Source organism: Malaclemys terrapin, chromosome 7 (assembly GCF_027887155.1).
Source record: "Malaclemys terrapin pileata isolate rMalTer1 chromosome 7, rMalTer1.hap1, whole genome shotgun sequence".
NCBI classification, from domain to species: domain Eukaryota; kingdom Metazoa; phylum Chordata; order Testudines; family Emydidae; genus Malaclemys; species Malaclemys terrapin.
Genome location: NC_071511.1, coordinates 68,393,650 through 68,420,896, shown reverse-complemented (window position 1 = coordinate 68,420,896; position 27,247 = coordinate 68,393,650). Strand labels below are relative to the sequence as shown.

The window sequence follows — 27,247 nt, the reverse complement described above, 5'->3', positions numbered from 1 at the left end:
TCTGGGAGTCTAGCACTCCTCCCTCATTAAAAGATAGGAGACAAAGTGATAGACAGGTAATTACCTAGAAGGAGCCCTAGGGAAATTCCAGAAGACTCCATTAGAATGCTTCAACTGGTCTGTAGGTTTCTGCTTGTCTCTTAGTATCAATTGAAGTTCCCCAGAAAGAGTAACCCGAAAGGTTCATTGCTTTGTTTCAGAAAGTAATCAGTCATCCAATAGGGGCCCTTCTAATAAAGGATTTGCTTTCTTCCCCACTGTCAACAGCATGGTGGCAAGCATGGGACAGAACTGCTCCAGGCAGATTTGCGTACCTGCAGTTTGTCATTTGGTCAGCAAGTTATACCTTGCGGTATCTGCACTTAGTCTGAGGTTTTACATTTTGCATCAAACAGTCTATGGGGCTGTTGTCCATGGGTGCCCCTGAATCACAGGGCGAATGATTCCTTTAGGAATCAGCTATCGTAGGATACAGAGAGCTAAAGAATAAACAATGGACTTTCCAAAGGAGCCTAAAGGAATTAGGTGCTCAAATCAACTTGGCTTTCAATGGAACTTGGGCACTTAACTCTCTTAGCATCACCTGAAAGTCTCAGCAGGAAGTAACAACATTTAAAAACATGTTCTAAGATAGGTTCATCTAAAATGCTTGTAAGGACAGAAACTGCTTTGCAATCATTAACTTGCAGGGCATTGTGGACATGGAATATAAACCATATTCCAAGAAATGGAAAGATGAGTGAGGATTACATAAGGTCACGCCATCATCTATGGCCATGGAATTTATTACATAGAGGCTCACACATACCATATTCTGGCACTTCTGCCTGGAACTAGAAGCATTTAAATACATGAAAAACAAGTTCAGTTGGAAGGAAGCATAGTGTAGAAAATAGGGCACTGGATTTGGACTTAGGAAACCTGGGTTCAATTCTTGGCTCTGCCACCAGTCTCCTGTGTAACCTTTGGCAAGTCACAACCGCCCATGCCTCACTTTCCTCATATGTAAAAAAAGGATATTGATACTGATTCCATTTGTAAAGTGTTTTGACATCTACTGATAAAAATTGCTATGTAAGATCTAGGTATTATGATTATTACACAATCTTTTCCAAATCTCAAGGAAAGATGTGATTCAAATGCAGAGTTATTCAAATGTAGGTCATTTTACCTGAACTGGTATTTTGCCCAATGGGAGGCCTTTCTCCCCTGATATTGTTGTTCCATCATTTTGATGCAACAAGAGATTGTAAATGACCACAGAGGACCTGAGGTGGAGGGCAGGGGCCCAGGAACTAAGCTAATGCAGATAGGTCATCATTCCACCAATGCATTGGTCATTTTTTTAAAACATTATGTTTTCTACTAACATTTTAAGCAAACCTTTTCCTGCAGTTGCTAAAAATGAGCCCTCTGTCCTACACGTAGAAATAGGCACAGGACAGGACTGTATGCATGAATGAACATACACAGAAGCCTCTCTTTGCATGAGTACATTGAAGAGGATGGAAAACCATCCTCATCAACTTGGAGATGATCTAAGAAAATAAAAATTCCACATTGACAAGCTTATTCTAACCTTATCCTCCCCTCCTTTCTCACCTGCTCCAAAAGAGGTTTAACAGGCAAGACACCTAAAGCAGGCAGATAACAATTACCTTTTACCTCCTGAAGAGGCCGCCGCCAATTAGCACATTCCTGGAGCTTCTAATTCAGGCAAGAAAAAAAAAGGGGGGGTGAGCTGGGATTGAAGTCTCAGTCTGTAACACACAGTATTTCCTAAGAGAGAGAAAAAACAGAAAAGGGAAAGGTAAATATCAGCTTTCTTGTCCTTTGAAGGTGCAGCAGATTACAGCAACTCCTTAGTCCCGCCCCATTTCTCCAGCCCCAAAATAGCCATCCATGGCTGTACTGATTTGCTGATCATGTCAAGGTCCAGAATGTGTTGGCCAAATCAACTGCTAATAAAAAAAAAAAAAAAGCATGGATTGATCTGAACTGTCAGATATCTTACTCAAACCAAATGTTTTCCAGGGGTGGGGGTGGGAAGACTCTAAAGAGCAAGATACTGATCCTAAAATAGCCTACAACAGGATAATTGCAAGGGAGATGCTAAAATATACCCAAGTATTCATTCAAATGAATTTGCCTCAGTCACGATCAGGCCCATTTCTGTAAAACATTCACATTAGCTGCTTTTACTGGCAAAACAACAGTGGAGGATTTTAAAGTCACATGCCCAAGTATGCGTACACATGCATGCGTGCGCACACACAGACATTTAAAAATCACACATACAAATGCTTGTGTGCTCATCCTATCAAAGAACATTAATACCAACACATGACGTATCTGAATAACCACTACCCCAAATTTAAATATTTTTATTTTTTATTTTCATTCCAGTGTACACAAACACCAGGGAACTCCTAACCCAGGTTACGTTCTTTAACAAATACTTTAAAATACAATCCAAAAAGATGAGGCACAAACCAACAACCCTTCTCCAGACTGAGGTACAAACCAACAACCCTTCTCCAGACTGAAGAAGCCAATTCACAAAACAGAAACTTTCCCAACTCAGCTCCCACAATAGCTTAATCCCTCCCCTCAGAGGGATCTCTGGCCCCATATGCCACAACTGGATGTCCAAGGAAGAAACACACACCTGACTGACACAAGTTTCCCCAAGAAAGGCGCTGGTGTGGACAGTGCTATGTGGGCAGGAGAGGCTCTCCTGCCAACACAGCTACCACTGCTCATTGTGAGTGGTTTAATTATGCTGGCGGGAGAGCTCTCTCCCGCTGGCATAGAGCAGCTACACAGGAGACCTTACAGCGGCTATCCGTAGTGCAGACATAGCCGTAGGCAGGCTTAGCATAACCCTTAGCCGAAAGAGAAACTTAGAACAAGGAACCCAATGCTCAGCCTCAGCCTCCACTACCTAATAAGCTTCTCACAGAGTTTCACTCATTTCTGTTATCCCAGTCAGGACTAACTTGCCCTCCCCCTCCACATACCACTGTCAGAAAAAGAGATGTTTACAGCCTGTTCCATTCCTTCCCCCACGGCTACCACCAATGTTAGGGAGTACTCAAAGGTGTCTCATATTTCATGGTCCTCTTCTTCTCACTGGTGGCTAGCCCCTAAATGAAAGGCAAACAAGTTGGGGGTGGGGGGTATCAAAGAGATACATAGGAAATAAATTTGCCTGGTTAATATATTTGAGGAAATGGCAAACTGCTTTCTGCCCTTCTCTGACTGAGGGTTTATTTAAAGAATTGTCCCTGAAAAATCTGAGTATGAATTGTCTGAACACAGAAGAAACTAAGATTATCCTTCTCCCCAAAAAGAAAAAACAAATGCATCTAATACCAAAAAGTGACTAATTGTGCCACTTGATCTCGCTAAAGAGGTGATTTTTATCTGATGCTGGGAAAGCTAACAGGGAGAAAAGGGAAGGTAACCCCATCATAAGGAAATCTGTTCTTAAAACCATTCAATGCACAGTACAGTTTCTCCAATTCCAAAAGGCCACCGCTTCTGCATCTGCCAGGGGGACTAAACCTCTACTCTTCACCCTTTTCTACCTGATAGGCAGACTTAAAGCTGCAAAGATAATTCTGACCAGCTTCCCCTCTAGATACGTGATGGCCTAAAAAAGAATTCACAAAGTAACAACAATAGTGTAAATAAACAATGAAAACCTCAACAAAGATCCTGGAGGAAAAGACACAGAGACTGCACGTAACAGGAGTGAGAGAGATAAAGAACAAAAAAGATCAGTGGCACAAAATGTCTCCTGTTCAGCTCTGCTACATCTGCCCATTGAAGTACCCAGACAAAATAAACCAGTGATCCAGAATGATAGATCCTAAGATACAAAAGAATCATCTATCTTAAAAAAAAAAAACCCTAACGGCAGACTCTCCCACATAGTAGAAAAGCACAATTATATACAGTTTCCCTATTTGCATCTCCTCTACACATCAGGTACCACGGCTGTTTGCACTAAATTGCCTTTAACCAATTTCAGATAATAAGTAGAGTACTCAAAATGTGACACTTTTTCATGCAAAGGGGAGTAGGCTTAGAGCCCTGATTGTGGAGAACTGAAAAGAAATGACCCTCAATGAACTGGTTGTGACATATGTACTTCCTGAGGCAATGCACTAATCAATATTTACTGACAGACTCACCACAGACCATGTCGGGAAAGACAGCAAAAGAAATACACACACTTATTTTGCATTCATCAGTGATACAAATCAAATACATCCGTCTTTCCTTTTTAATTATTAAATCAAAGACACGCTTTAGGCAGCATTATGATGAAAAGTCTGTACGGATGATTATAAAAACCACAGACACCAGTCAGGTGGAGCCAGTTAGGAGTCGCTATACTAGTTAAATGTCATATGTTTTAAATACATATTATATATAAAAATCATACACATAGTTTCACTCTCCTAAAACAGAACAGGGACTTGAACCTGGGTCTTCCACATCCCCGGTAAGTATCCTAACCACTCAGCTATTAGCTATTCTAGATTAAGGGGTGCAGGCATCTCTTGCTTTCACAATTCCATCCTGGTCCCGCGAAACCTTTCCTGATGAATGTTTCCCCTAAACTCACCCTTTTGCAGGAAAAGCTTTGGGTTGGCATTTTCAACAAAAAACAGTTTTCTCAAACATTTCCTGACCAGTTCTAGTCACAAGCCTCACTGAGGGCCAGAGCCAGGACTCAACAATCACTGCTTTTATAGAGATAGTTGTAGTCCTCTTCCCACCATGAACAAAAAGAGAATTGGGACCTACGGAAAAGCAAAACATCTGCAAAGCTCTCTCATTATCCTCCTTTGCCATAATGCTTACAAAAGAAAGGGAGTTCTGTGTAGTACTTGTTTTTATAAAGATCATATTCCGCTCAGGTTATCTGTGGTATTAACTTGCCTAAATGCCAGGAGCCCAGACACTGGAAAGTGAGGCACAGCCAAACCAAGAATTCCCAAAAGCCATAAAATACATTTTGCATATTCTTTTTTATTTCATTGATAAATATATACAGATTTAAGGACAAATTGTCACTAGGCTTAAATGTCATAACTCACTCTTTCCAGTGGTGAAACACAATGCCAGAAACTTTGAAGAACATAGTGCCACGTGAGACTCAAATCTTGGCATACCTAATAGTGCCTCAAGAAGTTGCCTTGTTACCATGGCAATTTAACAACGCCCAGGAGTCACTTTATAATGGCGTTGCTGTGGTAACCACTGCTTGGTGAGGCCATGGCAGGTTTGTAGCAGCCCAGGATGCAGGAGAGTTGCGGGCATGAGGCCTACACCCTGCGCCTTTCTGGCCCCATGTGTGCGCGTGAGGAGCTGCCATTAAGCCCTGTGCCTGCCTTATGTTCTTCCTCCCACCCTCCCACGCTGGGCTGGGTAGCGGCTCCAGCTCCTGGGTTCACCTGCTGCTTCTTCACTGTAAATAAGGACAGCTTTTAGTAGCTATTCAATTAAACACTGGGTAGCCTATTTTGTGATTTATGCCTCGCCAGTCAAAAACTTCATGAGCAACCAGTGGCCAGGAGTTAAATCAAAAGGAGGCTGTAAAGAGAAATGAAACAATGGCAAAGACAAGGGTCCTTGAGGGAAACAATTTGGACAATACCCCGTCTGGCTCCATGCAGCCCAGAATGGATGACTCTTCCCAAGGGTGAGCCTAAGTAGTCTGCTGTACTCAGAGAAGTTGCTTCTCCCTGCCAGTTAGATGGAGTTAGATAAGATGAGAGGAACTTACACCTTAAACTTTCTTTGCCAGCTGTTGTAAATATGACCCAAGAGGCCTTTTATTGTTTTTATCCTTTGCTCTACATGCTTTGTACCTTAGAGGAATGAATAAATGATGCTTTGTTTTGATGATGTTGTTTGTGTCACAGCATACTTAAAATATGCCTGCACTACAACAGCCACACTGGTACAGCTATGGTCATAGTGCCATAGCTGTACCACCATAGTATAGACCACTTTCAGAAGTGGTGTGCCGAGTCTCCATTTATTCACTCTAATTTAAGGTTTTGCGTGCCAGTAATACATTTTAACGCTTTTAGAAGGTCTCTTTCTATAAGTCTATAATATATAACTAAACTATTGTTGTATGTAAAGTAAATAAGGTTTTTAAAATGTTTAAGAAGCTTCGTTTAAAATTAAATTAAAATGCAGAGCCCCCGGACCAGTGGCCAGGACCTGGACAGTGTGAGTGCCACTGAAAATCAGCTTGGGTGCCACCTTTGGCACGCGTGCCATAGGTTGCCTACCCCTGGTATAGACGCTTCCTCTGTTGACAGAAGGGGTTTTCCTGACGCAGTAGTTAACCCATTTCATGAAAGGTGATGCTTAGGTTGAAAGAAGAATTTTTCCATCAACCTAGCTAGGTCTACAGTGTGGGTTAGGTTGAACTAACTAGGCTGCACATGGCGTGACATTTTTCACAGCCCTGAGCGATGTAAATCTAGACATTAGACTAGGCCTTATTACTGTCACAGGCTCCTGAAGGTAAACTATTACAGGTGGCAAAACCAAGTTGGGCCTGTGTTATTAACTCGGTTGGAAACTGGGTGGCTGCAGCCCAGATATCCAGTCAGAGTGGCTGGACCAGAGTGGTTCCATCCAGTGAGGTGCAGGAAGCCAGGCTAGTCACATAAGAGCTGCATTCCAGAGGGACTAAAGCGATCTAAGGCACAGTTCATCCTGTAACCATGAAACATGACTCCCCCATGTCTGTCTGCAACTGTTAACACTAGTCTTCTACTTCCAGCGTGAACTCTGGGGGGCAGAAACCATCTTCTTGTTCTGTGTTTGTACAGCGCCTACCACAATTAGGGTGACCAGATGTCCCGATTTTATACGGACAGTCCCGATATTTGGGGCTTTTTCTTATGTAGATGTCTATTACCCCCACCTCCTGTCCCGATTTTTCACACTTGCTGTCTGGTCACCCTAACCACAATGGAGTGTTGGTATATACACACAAACTACAACATAGTCTGAGAATACAGAAATGGAGAACAGAGGACATTCAGTACTGACACAGAAACTTCAATATTCATTGTAATCAACAGTAACTGATCCTAATTGAAGGGAAGATCCACATATTCACAACACAAGCTTTCTCACAAGATCTGTTGATAAACATCAAGGATTTATTCCAATAATTTTGCCATATCTAACTTTTAATAAATATAAGCCTACAGCCACATTCAGCGTGAGGTGAGGTTTCATTAGATCTCAGCCTAAGCAAGATAATTGTAGGTAAACACTAAGGCCATGGGAGCACTGTTCTACTGCAGGTGCCATACATATCCCACCCATTTCTTATCATTCAAAAATCCCACCATGCTTGCAAGAGTAGGAGTATTAACCCTGGTACTTCTGCCAATATCCATTCCAGACAGCTATAGCATTCTGCCTACCTAAGCCGTCCAAATCACAGTTCAGGGGGAAAAACAACACGGAGTCCTTGTGGCACCTTAGAGACTAATACATTTATTTGGGCGTATCTCTAAGGTGCCACAAGAACTCCTCGTTGTTTTTGCTGACACAGACTAACACGGCTACCACTCTGAAACAATTCAGGGGGAAGTTATTCCTCATCATTTCCTGACCAAGACTGATCACCTATCCCCCATCCCCCTTTCTCTCTCTCTCTGACTGACACACACACACCACACACTCAGTGCCAGGGCTTTGGGAGGAGAAGAGATGATTTGGGTAACTGCTCCGTTAAAAGTGATTTGGTTTATAATCTGGTTTTGTTTCTTGATTATTTAAGACCATGCCCAAAAGTTTATTATTTGTGTTACAGTAATACCTAGAGAAATCAACTAAAATCAGAGCCCCATTGTATTAATGCTGAACATATACATAGTAAGAGAAAGTCCCTGATCCAAAGAGTTTACAAGGTAAGTAGGCAAGACAAAGAAAGTATTATCACCATTTTACTGATGGGAAAGTGAGGGAGAGAGAGATTAAGGCTATGTCTTCAATAGCACTTTTGTCAGTCCGGGGAGTGAAAAAGTGTTTTCCTATCCCAGGAACAAATGTTCAAGATGACAAAGTTTTTTTCCCATCCTGAATGGGGATGAAAAGTCAAATCAACAACTCAACAACTTCCACAAACCAAAAATTCAAACAAAAATTTGGTTTACATGTCTCAACTGTTCTTTATATTTTAATAATTAAAAGTTGTTTCAAACCTAAAACAGAACTTTTCATTTTGAAAGAATCAAAACAACATCGCCATTTCAACTTTTTTCAAAACTGGAAATTTGTTAACACTGCAGAAAGTTTCAATTTTGTTCAACCAGCATTTTTTGACAGAAAAACATTTCATTAAAAGATTCCCAACCAGCTCTATTGCTTACATCGTTAAAGGTTTATTTTGGTCATTTTCATGTTATACCTATATATACTTCCCCAAATACACCCTAAGAACTATTTTTAAATGTATTCTAACCTGGAAAAAGACAAGAAAACTATTTGTCAATGTGAAACAAAGTTTAATATTTATATTCATATTCATACACACACATTTAAATTTACCATCCCAGGCACTAAGTTTACTCACACAGCCTTTAACCACAATGACCAACAAGAAGAAAGCAAATTACATTGGACTATTTCATCAATGTAATTTATACATCCAGGGCAAGTAGAATTTTGCAGTGTGTGTTTATTTTATACACAAGGCCTGAGGACCAAATCTAGCAAGATTCCTTCCACTCCAAAAGATGACTATGGATGAAGACACTCAGCACTTCATAGGGCTGGTGCCTTCCAGAGAAGCAGAGACCCAGTTATATCAGTCCAAATATCTATTTTCCCCTCTCTTTAATTCAGGGTTGCCACCTTTTTAAGGGCTGGTAACCTAGAGGCCCCGCCCCCTTCTCTGCCTCTTGCCCCAAGATCCCGCCCCCATCACTCCCCCGCCGTCCCCCCCTCCCCCAGGTCAGTCGCTTGCTGGATTGTCTCAAGGAGCCTGTCTGCAGGTAGGAGAGGGCGGGTGCAGGTTAATGACCTGGTGCCTCCCCCTACCCCGCGGTAACCAGACTTTTGGTTTAGGTGCCATTTAGGGTTGTCAGGTCTGCTTTTCAACTGGACTTTCCAGTCAAAAACTGGGCACCTGGCAACCCTAAATGGCACCCGGACACAGAAGCCAAAACCTGGACTGTCTGGGTAAAAACTGGACAGGTGGCAACCCTACTTTAATTCCTGATTTGCAGTTTTCGGTACCAGGCTAAGGCAAATGATCCCAAGAGTTACATCTAGAAGTAATCCCCTCTCTTTGTTTTTTGTTTTTATAAATGAATTTGATTATTGGATGCAGATAAATCAAGTCAAATAACATTTCTGTGTGACTTGAGCCCTGGGTTAGAATAGAAAAGGCAGGAATGTCAGGCACATGGATACACTCTCTAGAGTGGCGTTCTCTTGGGGATCCCTGTTAGTTACACCATGTCAGGCTCCTATGCTTTCCATTATCGATGGGCAGCATGCTAACATGACAGCAGACACAGGTTCTTATTTAGCTTTGAAACGGCTTTCAGCGATTCAGAAAACCAGCTATCTTGCTACAACAGAACTAAAGGATACTGAAAAAACAGAGCCATTTGTTTCAAGAGAAATGCCTCTACCTCATGTCCCCATATTTTTTTTTTAATTAAAAAGGGAAAACCTCTAGCTCCTCAAAACAACATTTGTGAAGCTTGAATCATTTAACCTGCGAAACCCAAGCCTGTAAAATGGGTGCTATTTCTTAAAAACATACAGTAAGTGTATTAAATTATTGATAGCCATTGAACAGGAAAAAAATTAAACAGCTCTCAGCTTTTATCAATCATTAATGCAGTTTCCAGAGCATCTCACTGGGTAGCTATCACATAGCACAGTGCAAAGACTACAAATCCTGAAGGCATGAATTTGTTCACCATGAATGGAGAAGAAAAAAGAGTTCTGTTGGGAGGGGCTGAAGCAGATAGGGAAAAGGGAGATTTTTGTTGTTAGCAATACAGGGAACTGGATGATTTCATAGAGTGGTGACAGGCTATCCACCTCCCCTCATTTAAGGTCCAATGTATAAGGTGGCAGGCACCCTCCACTCTTATTAGCCTCAGTGGGTGCTGAAGGCACTTGGTATCATCCAGGAAGCATTCAGTAACTTAGAGGATCAGGCCCTTTGCTCTCTAGTTCAAATCTAATCTATCTCAGTAGCAACCAGGGGTGAAATCCTGAGCCCACTGACTTCAGTGAGGCCAAGATTTCACCACACACTGATAACTAGCTGGCAGCTAATGTAAAATGGGTTGTTCACAAAGCCAAGCCACCCCCACCAATAACAACTGGTAGTCTCAGCACAAAAGCCAAGGCCTGATCTGCATACAGACTGATCTCTTTCCCATATATGAACCCTCCGTGGTCAAGGCTGCACCCTACATCTGAACAGAAAAAACTTCAAGGGATCCACCATCCATCAGAGAATACAGGTGGGTCTAAGCTGAAATACTACGCAAAACTGTGTCCCTTTCACTAACATTTTGTTTGAGGGGAAAACCAACATTTTTGGAACAAAAGGTTTTGATTTTTGTTTGGAAATTACTATTAATAAAAACCACATTTTGATCCACCAAAAATCAACTTTTTTCTCTGAATTTTCTTCTGGATAATTTTTCAGGTTTCATTTCTAAACAGAACAAAGACAAAGACAAATTTCTAAATCTTTCATGAAATGCAATTTCCATCATCTGCACAGCTCTAGTTGTGATATACGGGCCAGGCAGTGATGTTAAGCCTGCAATGCCATGGCCCACGTTGTGACTAAAAAGGAAGACTTCAATATTCCACTGTCAGCCTCCCATCTTTCAACCAGCACTAAATCCACTGAAATTCTTCCTTTTTAAAATTCAGTAAATTAAAGCAATTAAGAACTACATACAGGCTAGATCCACTAATGCACATTATTGTTTGTGAGCCTCTGTTCCCATTATCCAGAACCCAAGTAGAAATTACTGCCAGGAAAGATTCCTGATGATCAGAATGCTGCATTGTACATATCAGCGTAAAAACTGAAGTAGAACATTTCTCTCCATGTAAAAAAGATAATTTAGATGTTACAATAGAACTATGCTTAAACACACAAGATTTAAGTCTCTATTTGCTCCCAAACCTAAATCCTAAGGAGTTTTTTGTTGAAAGCAATTAAAGAAAGCAGAGTCAAGCAATGAAATGGTGCCAAATGTTGATATCCAACTAGCCAGGAAAAGCTGCTGTCATAACAAAACATTTTGTACAATGTTTGTTTACAATCAAAAGCTGTCATCAAAAAACCCCCCACCAAACATGTTTTTTTCAAATTGGTGTAGGAATGCATCAAACTTCTTTAAAATTTCTCTTTCCAAACCAGCTTATGACTCGTATGATAACGAGTCTCATGGAATGTAATACAATAATATTGGTAAAATGAAAAGATATGACAATGTTGAATTATTGATTTTATGCTGCATCACAAGCACTCATTTGCAATCAATTTCAGTACAATATTTCATCCTCATCTCTATACTTAACTACAAGAGTAATAACTCAGATTATTAACATAACAGGCAATAACCGCAAGCTTTCACACTGAGACAGGCACCAGTGTCAACCTCAGAGTAATGCGCTAGCCTATCCTCAGGCCATAAACAGTCTACCACAATGCTAGCTAACTGCAAAGATAAGGAGGATAAAAATCAGGGTGGGTCCAGCAATTCATTGTGCTTGTAACAGCTCCATGGCATGCATGCCAACAACACTGCAGTTAAATCACACACAAGCTGAGCAATCAAGCTGAACAAGGGACATTATGGGTGGCTATATTCCTGCCATCCCAGGCCTTGCCTCCTAGACCTATGTGATGAAATCAACAGCGCTTGCCTGTCTAGAAAGGTATCTTTTTGTCCTGTGCCACCTTTGCAGCTCATGAAGTCATTTGTTTAAAATGGACAGCCCCTGAAACTGTGGCACTATTTACACCTTCATGTCTATGTACTTCAGATATGTGAATTTAGACATTTTGCATTACTCTTCTTTGGATACACATACATTTAATTTACTGGAAGCAGAGGAGCGAATTATTAAACAAGTCCTGGGGTCTTCAGAGGGACGGGGGACACCTCATGTTCCTACCATGAGCCAATACAATAGACAGCACAGTATTCCATGTACCTTCTCATACATTACCCATTACTTTGATCCATAACAGGAGAGGGCTTTCTGGTCCCATTAATTTGTAGCATTCTACATGTAACCCATCATAGCTCATCTGTATTTAAGTTTCACTGAGAATGCATGGTTCATCGTTATTTGAATACATCTGACTCATTAGGATAAGCTTCTTGCACCTATTTTTTTCCACAATGTCATGTGCTTAGGTTTATCAGATTTGTTATATTAGATCTTTAAAGTTACGACAAGAAGTAACATAATTGATCACCATCTCCTCTGTTTGCTCTTATGCTTTTGTCTTGTATATGGTCTGTTTAAATGCTGTTATCTATCGCTAGCATTTAATTGCCTTAAAAACTGCTTTAATATTCCAACATGACCCCAAATAAGTGATACTGATCTGCACAGGTATGCCATGGGGAAGCCTACCAACCTCTACTAGTTCATCTACAGGAGATGGTACATTTAGTATATGGCGAGTTTTCCATCATAATGTTTTCTGAATGGAAATTGCAATTTCTGGAAAATTTAGGTTTTCCCCACAGAAAAATTTTCCATTTGGAAAATCAAAACATTTTCGTTTTGGGTTAGCGCAACAATGAACTGTAGCTGCTTGAGCTGCTGTATAATGCCTCATGGAAGCTGTAGTACCTCATGCCTCCATTTTTCTCTATAGGCTGAGTTCCTCTAGATTAGAATAGGTTTCAGATTAGAATAGGGGCATGAGGCATCCAAACTACAACTCACATCAGGCACTGAGGCAGTTCAGTGGATGGAGAACAGATGACTGTCGAACCAAAGTAAAATAAAATTTCTTGATCTGAGAACGTTAACACAATCTGTTTCAATGGGCAATGTCTACATGAAATGTTTAGACATTTCCAAATACATATTTTTCAGAACTTTCCATTCCACAAAAGAAATGGATACTTTGCATTTTCACCCCAATTCATGTCAAAAACAACATTTTGAAATATCGGTTTCCTGTAGTACAGAAATTCCCATTTTCAACCAGCTATAGTGCTAAGGTTAAATATATTATCACTGGAGCCCACGCCCACTCTCCCTCTTTCACAGAATACACATTCACAAAGAGACCACAGCTCCTCTCCATTCTACGCTATATTTGAGATTTCCCCTAGTATTCCTCCTTCATATCTTAAAGCAGCTCTGGTGGAGAGGAGACATAGCCAATGGCCACAAAAAGTTCAATTCTCCAAGAAAAAACATAATATGAAAATGATCTACAGCATCTACAGTTACCTTTGCTAGGATAAATGGGAAGGGTGCTCTGTGAACCAATAAATAAAGGCAATGAAGTCCTCATGCTTTAGGGTATAAGCAGATCAGAAAAAATTCATACCCTGTTCCATTATGACGTTGCACAGTTAGCTGCACTATCGTGGGTCCACATCTGGCATTGGCCTCTTTCAGAGAGAGTGTACCCATCTACCTTTGGACTTCTCTCATATGGCTGTACCAAAAAAGTGTTGGTTTTCCAGAAACTGATCCCTTGACAAGAAAGTCTTAGAATAATGAGGCCACTCATTTGAGCAAACAATTACCAACCCATTGCTAATCTGAAACTTAGAGTAAGGTGTCCTTTTCATAAGTCATTTGCTGATAAATAAAACTGGTCTGAACACCTGGGGGAAGTTACAAGCATAAGAGACAAAATTTCATTATCTGTAAACAAAGATCATTTGGCAAGAGCATCCCCACTATCAAGGACTTGTAATGGTATTCTGATACTTGTAATGGTATTGTCATTTCAAACCATTTCATGTGCAACGGCGGGGAGAGCTGTTTAAAATCTATGGGTCAGTTCTAGTTTTGCAAAATCATAATCAGGGCAATTCTGCTCTGGATCCTATTTTACCTGAGGGCATGGCTACACTCCAAACTCCAAAGCGCTGCCGCGGGAGCGCTCCCGCAGCAGTGCTTTGAAGTGCAAGTGTGGTCGCGGCGCCAGCACTGGGAGAGAGCTCTCCCAGAGCTGCAGGTACTCCACCTCCCCGAGGGGATTAGTTTACAGCGCTGGGAGCCACACTCCCAGCGCTGGGGAACTGTTTACAGTGGTGCTTTACAGCGCTGTAACTTGCTGCGCTCAGGGGGGTGTTTTTTCACACCCCTGAGCGAAAAGGTTGCAGCGCTGTAAAGTCCAGTGTAGCCATAGCCTGAGACTCTCTTAAAAGTCACAGGGTGGTGCTGGCAAAGAGAGAAGAGAATCCTGCCAATGGGTCCAGTTGCATTTCTTTGCGATATATAGGGAAATTAACTTCGACCAGCTCTCTCAATTTTCTAATCATTTTCAAGAGTCTGGAGATGTTAAAAATGTAGTGACCTTGAAAGCTAAGGGGAGACACCCTAGCCTACTCATTATTAAAACAAATTACCACCCTCAAAGAAAGTACTATGACTAACAATGCTTCACTTATATAACTTCCCCCTCATCCTTTCTACATTACACAGGTATTTTGAAGAGCTCGGTGTGTTAAAATACTTGGTTATATTCTGTAACGAAGACCTGCACATTTAAATAAAAATAGTCATGTGTTCCTTGCAGTCTCAATATTTCTATAAAATACTATTGGCCCTTTTTCTAATAGTAGGATCCCTTTCTGACACCAGCATCATGTCCTGCCAAACAGCAGCAGATGGTCAGGGCCTTGCTGGCTGACTTCCCAATGGAGGAGAAATTATCAATTCATAGTCTGAGTATATTCTTAATGTAACTTATTTTATTATTACATATGCACCAGTTCCGGAACAGCAGCAATCACTACAGCACACAAGTAATCCCTTCTCTCAGGGTTCTCACCCAAACACCAATGTCCGGTTTCTAAAGTGTAAATAAATAAATAAATACATACATTAATTAATGGAGATATCTTATCTCCTAGAACTGGAAGGTCATTGAGTCCAGCTCCCTGCCTTCACTAGCAGGACCACGTACTGATTTTGCCCCAAATCCCTAAAGTGGCCCCCTCAAGGACTGAACTCACAACCCTGGGTTTAGCAGGCCAATGCTCAAACCACTGAGCTATCCCTCCCCCCTCAAGAACAGACTCTAATTAGAGACCAGGCAGAGAGCAAACTCTCCTGCTCCCACTGCTCTTCCTTCCAGTAACTACAGCCTCTACACAGAAATTTGCATTACCCAAATCACCACCACTCTGGCTTGTCTTCCCGGTGCATGCGCAAAAAACAGTGCCACCTGGCGATGCCAACCATAACTCACTTTTATGAATTAAGTTGTTTTCAATTTTTCTAAAATGGAAATATTTTCACATTATCCTATTTAACTTTGTTCTGCGATCACTGATTTTAAAATGAGGAAATAATTGGAGCAGGGATAAATTTAAAGTAAGGAATATTCAGATGGAATTTGGCAATTTTGGATTTGGATATATATTTGTAAATGTGTGGGGGGAAATCACTTGGCAAGCTGTATTACTTACGGTATATTAGCATGTCCCTTAGAGATTGATGATAACCGAAATTTGCATTAGAGATAAAACAGGTACATGGTTTCCATTTTGTGAAATTGTATCCAAAAGAATAATTCTGACCTCCGTGTTCACTTATAATATTTATATTGGGATTTTATGTCTTTCCAAAAGCTTCATATGGAGGAATAAGAAATATTTCTAGAACCTGAAATATAGAACTATTCCTAGAAATGTAATATTTTTAAAAGATTACTAACATTATTATTTGATAAATAATTTAACACACATTAAATTTGTAATCAACTGAAAGCAACAGAACTGGTGTTTCAAGGAGATTAGTCCTGCTGGGGTTTCTCAAAAATACTATCGGGAAAGGCTGCGGTGAGGAGAGGAAGTTAAGGACCAAAAGAGAAATAGCCGGCTCCCAGTAGATTAATAAAATCCAGAGGTAGGCTACATGCAAAAAACATTACAAAGCAAGGCCCTGATGCTGTAAATAAAATCATGCAGCTGGATCCTGACTTCAGTAGGGCTTTGTGTGGTTTGATTTGTAGGACTGGGGCCGAAGGCCTGCTCTTACCCATAAGTTAGTCCTTTCTTTTTTGCATCAAGGGGAATACTCATGCAAATATGAGCTGCAGGATTGTGCCCTTGGAGTCTGAGCAAATCCAAAAACAAACCCATTGAGTTTCTCTGAAACACACATGTTTTTTTTTTCCAAACCAGCCACCACAGCTCTTCTGCACTAGCCTTTCCCCTATGTACCTTATCATTCCACTCTCCTTGTAGTAGCAACAATTGAGTGCTATAGGGTAGACAGGGCTCTGGGATTTTACTAGTGTCAATTAGGCCTGCTCTGAGCAGTGTTAGATAACATGGGTGTTAAAAGGGCTTCCCCACTGGTCACAGGAGCCCCTCTACTCTAGCACTCTGATAGTGGCAGTAACAATAGGGACATTTTGTAGGGTGGGGGAAAGACTAGTGTAGATACAGAGTAAGATGTTCAAAAGCACTTGAGATTTGAAAACCTAAATTCCAAGTCATTTAGGCATTTTTGAAAGTTTCACCAGTAGCCCATATTTCTTGTCTGCCTTCCTCCCACCCTCCACCCCTTACTCTTTTAAAACCTGCCAGGATAAGGTATTAGGACAAACTCTACCCTTCATTTAATCAACAGTCATTGCTTGCTAAAACTACTCTTTTTTTTTTTTTTAAAGGTGAATTATAACAGCCACTCTGAGGGAGAATTTCCCATCATGGTGTGGTGTGTATGTAAAGCTTCAGAGCAGATTGTTCCATGACAATGGATTTGCGAAGCAAGAATGGAGGGATTATTTGATTTGGCTCCTAGTCAAGTGGCCAATTCCTTCAGCAATCAATACTAATCAATCGGCTGGCACCTTGCAAGAGAAATCAGACAGTATTTGAATCCTTCCTGTGGCAGGGAGCAGCTCTCTCAGTAAACCTTAACCTTCTATACAGATACTTCACTGCAATTAAAGAAAAGTGATTTTACTTAGGACTGTTTAAAAAAAAAATGAATCCAAGCAGAACTCTATATTATGCCTATGGAAGGTATTTCTTGCTCAGCACCTCCAATCTATATTTTTATGTTAAAACATATAGCCAACTAATGGCATCTATTTCTAACTGGCAATTTGGTTTCACAAATGAAATCTTGAGGTGACTGCAGAGGGAAAAATTCTGGAAATGTACTGTTTAAAAAATATGTATCTTACATTTTAATCTCTTCTATGGTTTTCCAGGGGAGTCAGATGTGGACAGTACAGCTCTGTCAGTTCATAAGGAAAGGAGAGTGCTGAATCTTCAGCAATTGCTTCTCCTCTCCCCCGTCCTCCGCATGTCTGTAGGGTGATTGAGTTAAACTGGTATTTTAAAATACCCAAACCACAGCTTTAAAGTAAAAAATGCCATCTCTCATGTAAATAGATTTCATTTCCTTGGGATCATGCTATGTTATCATAACCCCATTAGTGATCCACTATGCCAAAGAATCTCCCAGGTTAGGCAATACCCAAGAATAAAGATTTGCAAGTTGTTCCTTATGTAATTAAGAAGTGAAGAGAGGCACAAATCCATTTTTCCCCTTTACAGGTCACTTACAAAACTGTTGCAATTATTAAGTTATCCTTCGCATAGCTAAAATCATAATGACTGAACCACACTGGAAGAGTCATACAATTGGGAGGCGGGCTGTCTATGCAGCATTCTCTTCTCCTCTCTTCCCACCCCTAATCCAGCGAACACATTACTTTCATGAGTACGATATACAGAGCCGTCCCTTGGGTAGGGTGAATTGGGGTGACCGCATTCTCTCCTCCCCAGCCCCAATCCCCCACTCTGGGCCCCACGCTTTGGGGGGCCCCGCAGGCCGGTGCAATTGGCCGACGCAGTCGGTCCCGGAAGAGACCAATCCATCACTTCCGCCCCGGGTACTGAGCCCCCCTAAGGACAGCCCTGACGATATACCATCATGTACGTAATTATTAGAGTACATGACCTTACTTTGGATAACAGGACTTTTTAGCTAATTGAGATCATATTGCATGGCCAAACGAAGTAAAAAGCACTAAAATTTGGGATTATTAAAAAAAACGGTTAAAAAAATGACTGGTTTTACTAAAAAATCAAAAGCATTTCAGGCACACATTTAAGTTGAGGCTCTAAACACTAGTTCAGCTTCTGCTCTTTACAATTCACCATCACTAATCTGATAGTACTCATAATATTCAAATGTCATACCCTATTCTTCTTCAGCCACACAGAATACTAACCTCATTCCCACCATTCTCTCTACTACGCTCATTATGCTGTAATACAAATAGTCTCTAAAACAATGTATCAAATCTCTTAATTATATATAATGAAATTTAAAATATAGCTATGGAACATCTCTCTTTATTTGCATGCAGTCTGCATATAGTCAGATTTGTTTAAGTAGAGTAGAGTAAACATTTTAGAGGAGACTGAGTTACAGTTCTTCCACTAGGCAACAATGATTAAAACTTGAATATTTCATACTGGTGGATCACATCACCAGGTCTCTAGGGACTCGAGCAATTTGAATTGGCATAAACTAATGTTTCCCCTATCTGCTGCAGCTTGTATAATGAGTTGTGTTCCAGCCCTGCCAATCATCTCCCTGAACACAGACATCCTCTGCAGCTTGATAGCCTAACCCTCCCCTCACCAGCGCTGGGAAGGCTGTGCTTTCACAAACAGAAACGGCTGTTTCTGTTTCTCACAACCAAAGCATAAGCACTTTGAATCTTTCACCTGAGCTTCCTGTGCACTTCCTCAAAGCTTTTCCAGCTTCAGCTCCACAATGCAAGGACAGAGAGAAAGAAGCCATAGCTGAAATCCCCTGCCTCCTTTCAGTTTTACCTTCTTAAATCACTGAATACACAATTTAGACAATTTCAATACAGGTAACAAGGCTTAGCTTCGCTCCTCTCTAAAACACCCTCCTGCTGGGTTTTTCGTGGGAGAAGGCTCCACTGAACAAGCCCCTAGAAATGTAACACTGATCTCAAAACACTAGTCTATTCCCCTGCTGAAATAGGTTTACCTCACCAGAAAGGGAGGAAGCAAGCTGCCATGCACAGATTAGAGGGGTTGAGCAATAAGTAATGACTAGAGAGCTGTGTCAAACTGTGGTTACAGCAACTTTTTCTTTTTTGGTGTGTGTGGGTTCACACACCGAAGTTTCGCTTTGAGTTTCCTGTTTGAGTGAACCTGAACTTCAACCAAAATTCAGCTGAGAAAACCAGTTGGGTTTGAGACACAAATATTTTCTTCCTGGCACCCACAGACAAGGATTTCTTCCAAAGGGTATGAGAAATCCTGGGAAACCTAGGCCTAATTTCAGGTTAATAACCAAACCATGCGAGTTGGAGTTGTTTTGGAGTTTTGTTTCAGAAAGATGCACAACTGAGCATTTAGACTAACTAGAGCTAGCAGATGTTAAGTCAGACACTGCTAAAGTGAGTCAATTCCTTCTTCCCCTCCCAAAATATGACACCTGGCCTGTGAGGCATGGCCAGGGAAAAACACCTTGCAAAATCAGACCAGAACTATTGCATTTACACAGTTAACCAGTAGTCACACAACACACCTTGTTTCTATATTGGCTAAAGTAGCAGAGACAGACATTGCAAAGTATCTACATTTGACTTTCTGGAAGTCTCCCACAGTTCATCAGCTACTACCGCTAACATAGACAGGGTCCGGCATTTTTACCACTGTCAGTTAACCCTGCTCAGAGCTAGCATAAGCAACACGGTGTTAAAAATTCTGACAGCCCCGGTGAGTGCTCTCCCCTTTATTACCATCAGTGGAACTACACTGATGGGAGACTTAAATAAAAGAAGCGAGTTTATGCAGAGACTGAGCCACAGATCCAGAATGCAGTGATGATGATGAGATGGAATGTAAACATGCAGACATATAATATAGACAGGGCACTTACCAGTATGGCACTGTGTGGCATGTAGGCACTCCAATAAGCGGTCTCTTGGGACCCAATCCAGCTGCCATTGAAATCAAAGGAAGTCTTTCCATTGACTTCAATGAGAGCTGGATCAGGCCCTGGAAACTCCAAACTCAGTATGTAAACTGCCAGAAGTTTAATTTTATTAAATCTACACAAAAGAAAAAGGGATACCTGCAATTAAAACCACCAGAAAACACCTAGCAAGAGAATTAGAAGCCTTGCTCTTTTACACCAACTCCCAATATCACAAATGCAAACCGCTGTCCATCACGCCACTGATTCCAAACCTGCTTCCCACCCCCCACCCCACACAGCCATCCTAACTGCTCCTACTCCACCAGAGTCAGGTAAGGGGAAGAATTTGGGTTGTCCCAAATGACTTTCCCAGGAGGCTTAGCTCCACAAATGAACTTTATTTTCATTTCTTCATTACTGAACCACTTTTGAGCCCATCTTCAGATCATGCTTTTGAATAGATTCTTCTCTTTTGACATCTTTTCAGAAAGTGAAAAAAACCAACAAACTAAAGTAGTACCACTCTTGGGAGAACCTCTAGAAACCTAAATAAAACAAAAATCCTCAACCGGCGCATGTAACCCAAGTTCTGCACCTACACTTTTCGTTTTCTCAAGTGCTAGTCTTTGAGTGAGTTTATACCAGCATTGGATAAGAAGAGTAAGAGGCACTATTCCAAAACATGGTTAGGGACTTTGTTCATACATTAACCATACCAGATCGCTCCTCAGGCATACCTAAAGCAGATTATTTTAATTATTATATATATTGCAGTATTGCCCACACATCTCAACTGAGATCAGGGCCACGCTGGACTGCACTAAAAAACCATGCTGTATAAAGAGATTTGGTTTTTTAATTTCAAAATCCGATTTTTTTTTTTTAGTACACATTGCTAGTTCCTTTGTTTCTATTTTTGAGTATAAAATTTTTAACGTGGAGGTTTTGTTCTTGTTTCTCTAATCAATCCTCATTATTAACAGAATTTCTGACTTAACAGTTTCCACTAAGAAGTTTCACACTCTACATGTTCATCTATGCTGAAAAGGGCAAGTGCAATGCCTCATTAGCATCCTTACTGCAAGAAGATCATAAACTCTAAACTCATAAGCAAAAAGCCTGGACTATATTTGCAACAAACACTACCTTCCAATATATTGAACTGCCACATGTCAAGAAAGCTGAAATGCTACAATCTCTTCCATCAGGGTTTCCATCTGGAGGTCAGTGGGATTAGTGCTCAAATCAATTTGGGCCTGTGTACAAAGAAGTGCACAATAACTTTGCAAGTTTATTGAAAATCTAAATAGCTTTTCACTGTTAATGCTAAAGCATTTCTGTTTTGGAGTGACAAAGACGGTATGCCACTAAGCAAAAGGTTTTTAATAAACATACAATTTTTACCTCTGATGCTGCTAACACTTATGCACATGCTTCACTTTGCTAACAGGGATAGACCTGTTGACTTCAATGGGACTACATATGTGATTAAATTCATGTACCAGTTTAATGGTGAAATCCTTTCAATGATTACATTTATTTCAAGTGTGTAAAGGATCAGGACAATAGTTTTTAGTATTTTCTTGTGCCTATTGCAATTGTGTAAAATTTAAATAAGATATCACAAAAGTAGAGGCATTTAAAAAAACCCTAACGTTTATATTTTAATTAATTGTAACTGTTAATCTAAAGTGGCAATAGCTCAAATTCATTTTACAAAGCCTCACCCTGATTTAAACCATTTAAAAAAAAAAATAAGATTGAGATCATGGTTTAAATGGCCTTCATTCAATTTGCTCTACCCTGGTACAAACACATGAAGACACAAGACATCCCTGCCTTGAAAAGTTTTCAATTTAAACAGATCAAGGGTGGGAGGGTAAACTGAGGCACAGAGAGGCGACAGTGACTAGCAATGGTCACACAGGAAGTCAGTGGCAGAGCCAGGAATAGAACACTGATCTGAGACCACTGCCCTATCCACCAAGTAGGCCACACTGCCTCCTTTCTAACATTGTAAGCACCCATGTTTTCAGCTTTCGTAAATAACACCCACTAATGAGGTCGGTCACCAGTGCCAAGTCAGCAGAAAGAAGCTTTTTTTGAACCCTCCTATCAGTATAATTCTACAGGATTTTAGAGTAAGTTTGTGGAGCTTTATTTCCACAGTGCCAGTGTAGAGGGTAAAATGGGTACTAACTTAATTTTTGCCTTTTACAACAAAACAGTTTCTGGGGCCTGATCCAAAGTCACTTAGTATAAATAGAAAGACTCAGACTGCCTTCTGTGGGCTTTAGTTCAGGACTGTCTATCACTCTTTCGCTGGCCTTGGTACGCGCCACGCTATTAACCCTTTATAAAGTCCACCAGAAGACTGTTTTGTTGTCTAAAAACTCTGGTGCATTTTAAAATTTTAACAGGCTCTGGAACTATACAAGTAAAACTTACATGTACCTATCTTTTTTGGGTAGAGCCAATGTCTTCTCTCTGTATAGCACTGAATGCTCCCCCATCAGTGCTTAACAGATATTATGCCAAACTCTCCACTTCCACCATTAAATCAGTATCTGCACAAAGTATTATCAGCACGGATTATTTTCTTAGAATACAGCGTGGGAAATATGGAAAAATATCTAATCTAATAAAAATAGAATAACTCATGATTTAATAGAAGGAAATTCTATATAGATGTTCTCATAAAAAATACTGCAGATTTTCTACTTAGCTATTGTGGTTTTAGCAAGTCACCAGAGCCCCTTAATGGAATTGTTCTGCATACAGAAAAGGAATTAACAACTCAAAAGGAATAACAAAAATTAGTTGTTTTTACTCTGTGCGGGCACGTATTTTGGGTGGGGAGCGAAGATACCAAAATGTCGTCAGTCATTTTCAAAAGCCCCCCAAAAAATCATGTTGCCAAAAAGCCCAATAGTTCTTTGAAGGAAAACAAAATATTCTCAATTTTTACAAAAATTTTGGCAGACGAGACTTACCATTTTTCAACCATCCCTACTGAGAAAGCTAACCTAGGCTGATGTGGGTTACTTTAGCTGGACATTCATTACTGTGATTAAAGAGCTTGGTGGACAAAACATACTTAGATATTTGATTATTATTTATACCATACTCAGACAAAGTGCACTTCCCTACCAAAAAACAAACCCACACACTCGTCTGTTTTTGTTTTTGTTTTTTTTTTTTAATATTAACATTTGAAAGGCATGCCTGGTTTGTTTAGGGCTACCATATTTAAACATTAAAAAAAGAGGACACTCCACGGGGCCCTGGCCCTGCCCCTTCCCCGCCCCAACTCCGCCCCAACACAAGCTTACTGTTGCAATGATATGATTATTGTACTGTCTCTGATATTTACATAACAAGAATTTGTAAACAGATTAAAACTTCCTAAATAAATAGTTAAAAAAGCTTGCTGGACTATATTTCCAAAATAAGTTATAAATGAAGACTAATGCACATATGCCTCTTTCCAGTCAAGATTTTAAGCAAGTGCTCAATTCCTAACATGTGAATCGTCCTCCTGAAGTCAAGGGGCTGCGTGTGTGATTCAAGTTAAGCATGTGCTTACATGTTTTGCTTGAATGGAACTACAGCTTCTAGCTATATCTTCTTAAAAAAATTATTCTCAGATCCTGCCACTGCACAGGGGGAAAGGAAAATCCTCCCACAAAGGGACCAGGATATTCCAATGTTCCCTTCATCGTCTTTCTACCAGATGGTTTCGTCAGAACAGGGAAAACAGAAAGTTTGCTTCCCAACTTACAATAAACTCAAAAAACAAAAACAAAAACCCTAAAAAACTATAACATAACATAAGAATGGCCATACTGGGTCCGACCAAAGGCCCATCCAGCCGAGTATCCTGTCTACCAACTGTGGCCAATGCCAGGTGCCCCAGAGGGAGTGAACCTAACAGGTAATGATCAAGTGATCTCTCTCCTGCCATCCCTCTCCACCCTCTGACAAACAGAGGCTAGGGACACCATTCCTTATCCATCCTGGCTAATAGCCATTAAAGGACTTAACTAGATAAATTCATGGAGGTTCTCTTTTAAATCTTGTTATAGTCCTAGCCTTCAGAACCTCCTCAGGCAAGGAGTTCCACAGGTTGTGCGCTGTGTGAAGAAGAACTTCCTTTTATTTGTTTTAAACCTGCTGCCCATTAATTTCATTTGGTGGCCCCTAGTTCTTATATTATGGGAAAAAGTAAATAACTTTCCTTATTCACTTTCTCCACACCACTCATGATTTTAAATACTTCTATCACATCCCCCCTTCGTCTCCTCTTTTCCAAGCTGAAAAGTCCTAGCCTCTTTAATCTCTCCATATATGGGACCCGTTCCAAACCCCTAATCATTTTAGTTGCCCTTCTCTGAATCTTTTCTAATGCCAGTATATCTTTTTTGAAATGAGGCGACCACATCTGTATGCAATATTCAAGATGTGGGCGTACCATGGATTTATATAAGGGCAATAAGATATTCTCCATCTTATTCTCTATCCCTTTTTTAATGATTCCTAACTTCCTGTTTGCTTTTTTGACTGCCACTGCACACTGCGTGGACGTCTTCAGAAAACTATCCATAATTAGTTTCTTCTTAGAAAACTTTCCTGATTAGTTGTAGCTAAATTAGCACCCATCATATTGTATGTATAGTTGGGGTTATTTTTTCCAATGTGCATTACTTTACATTTATCCACATTAAATTTCATTTGCCCTTTTGTTGCCCAATCACTTAGTTTTGTGAGATCTTTTTGAAGTTTTTCACAGTCTGCTTTGGTCTTAACTATCTTGAGCAGTTTAGTATCGTCTGCAAACTTTGCCACCTCACTGTTTATCCCTTTCTCCAGATCATTTATGAATAAGTTTAATAGGATTGATCCTAGGACCTTGGGGAAACACCATTATATAAACACCATTTTATATAAAACACCATTAGTTCCCCTCTCCATTCTGAAAATTTACCATTTATTCCTACCCTTTGTTCCCTGTCTTTTAACCAGTTCTCAATCCATGAAAGGATCTTCCCTCTTACCCCATGACAACTTAATTTACGTAAGAGCCTTTGGTGAGGGACCTTGTCAAAGGCTTTCTGGAAATCTAAGTACACTCTGGCCACTGGATTCCCCCTTGTCCACATGTTTGTTGACCCCTTCAAAGAACTCTATTAGATTAGTAAGACATGATTTCCATTTACAGAAACCATGTTGACTTTTGCCCAACAATTTATGTTCTTCTATGTGTCTGACAATTTTATTCTTTACTATTATTTCAACTAATTTTCTGGTACTGACATTAGACTTACTGGTCTGTAATTGCCAGGATCACCTCTAGAACCCTTTTTAAATATTGGCGTTACATTAGCTATCTTCCAGTCATTGGGTACAGAAGCTGATTTAAAGGACAGGTTAGAAACCATAGTTAACAGTTCCGCAATTTCACATTTCAGAACTCTTGGGTGAATGCCATCTGGTCTCGATGACTTGTTACTGTTAAGTTTGTCAATTAATTCCAAAAACTCCTCTAGTGACACTTCAATCTGTGACAATTCCTCAGATTTGTCACCTACAGAGGACAGCTCAGGTTCAGGAATCTCCCTAACATCCTCAGCCGTGAAGACTGAAGCAAAGAATTCATTTAGTTTCTCCGCAATGACTTTATCGTCTTTAAGTGCTCCTTTTGTATCTCAGTCGTCCAGGGGCCCCACTGGTCGTTTAGCAGGCTTACTGCTTCTGATGTACTTAAAAAACATTTTATTACCTTTTGAGTTTTTGGCTAGCTGTTCTTCAAACTCTTTTTTGGCTTTTCTTATTACATTTTTACACTTAATCTGGCAATGTTTATGCTCCTTTCTATTTACCTCAGTAGGATTTGACTTCCACTTTTTAAAAGATGCCTTTTTATCTCTCACTGCTTCTTTTACATGGTTAAGCCAAACCACGATGGCTCTTTTTTAGTTCTTTTACTGTGTTTTTTAATTTGGGGTGTACATTTAAGTAGATTGCCATTTATCAGTACAACAAACTCTTTAAATAGTCTCCATTTCAAACCAGCACCATTTTATATAAAACTAAAGTCTTCAAAGTAACAAACAAGTGACATAAATTAACTTTAAGATGCGCATTCAGTTAACAGCTTTAACTTCATTACAAACATTTCTGCAGCATTCACCAAGTAGCCACAACTGTACCATGACAGCTAGTCTGCAACTGTCTAAGCCTCTGCTGAAATGTGCCCACATCTTAGTGCTGCATTTGGCTATGCTAACAAAATTAATGGTCCCGTTTCCGTTCTCTTCTCCCATTCATGCTTTGAGGCAAAACTGTTCCAACTACAAAACCAAAAAAATAATCATTTATTTTTAGTAAGATGTAGAGCTAGTGCAGATAAGAAGAAAATAAAGCTTTCACATGCAGAATCATCATATGCTGGCAGTTTTAAAAGATGCAAAATAAATCTGGAAAGGGCTGCCAATTGTGTGTTAAACCCCCAGACCTTTTTGAAGGGCAATCACAGAAATACCTGGAGCAAAAATTACAGTAAACAAGCCCACTCAAACATAGAATAGCTATTTTTATGGTGCTATTAGAAAAACCCTCCCATACAGCATCTTTAATAATGATCATGTTCTGTATTATCAGTAATTGATTAACTGAAGATACCGCATAGTAATTTTTTAAAAAGATATTTGATGTTGAACCAACCCTCTAAACATTAAACAAACACAACCCTGATGTCCAGAGGAGGGGAGATTCCCCAAGCTGTACAGGGACAGGATCAGTCTCTCTAGCAGAGTGGTTCTCAACCTTTCCAGACTACTGTACCCCTTTCAGGAGTCTGATTTATCTTGCATACCCCCAAGTTTCATCTCACTTAAAAACTACTTGCTTACAAAATCAGACATAAAAATACACAAGTGTCACAGCACACTATTACTGAAGCATTGCTTACTGTCTCATTTTGTCTGTATGAAAGTTTAGTTTGTACTGA

The 27,247-nt window shown here is 40.2% G+C and overlaps 1 protein-coding gene across 13 annotated transcripts in view; it reads right to left on the bottom strand.

Annotated features, from left to right (window-relative positions):
• Positions 1–27,247, bottom strand: part of ZMIZ1 (zinc finger MIZ-type containing 1) — a 490,731-nt gene that overhangs the window by 420,693 nt on the left and 42,791 nt on the right. For 10 of the 13 annotated variants that reach the window (XM_054033720.1, XM_054033719.1, XM_054033732.1 and 7 more), the window contains exon 2: positions 1,659–1,779. The exons of 1 other annotated variant lie outside the window; for it this stretch is intronic. The gene's annotated coding sequence lies outside the window, so the exon portion shown is untranslated. The remainder of the gene's footprint in view (positions 1–1,658; positions 1,780–27,247) is intronic. 2 more of the 13 variants (XM_054033721.1, XM_054033726.1) reach the window with 1 other exon arrangement.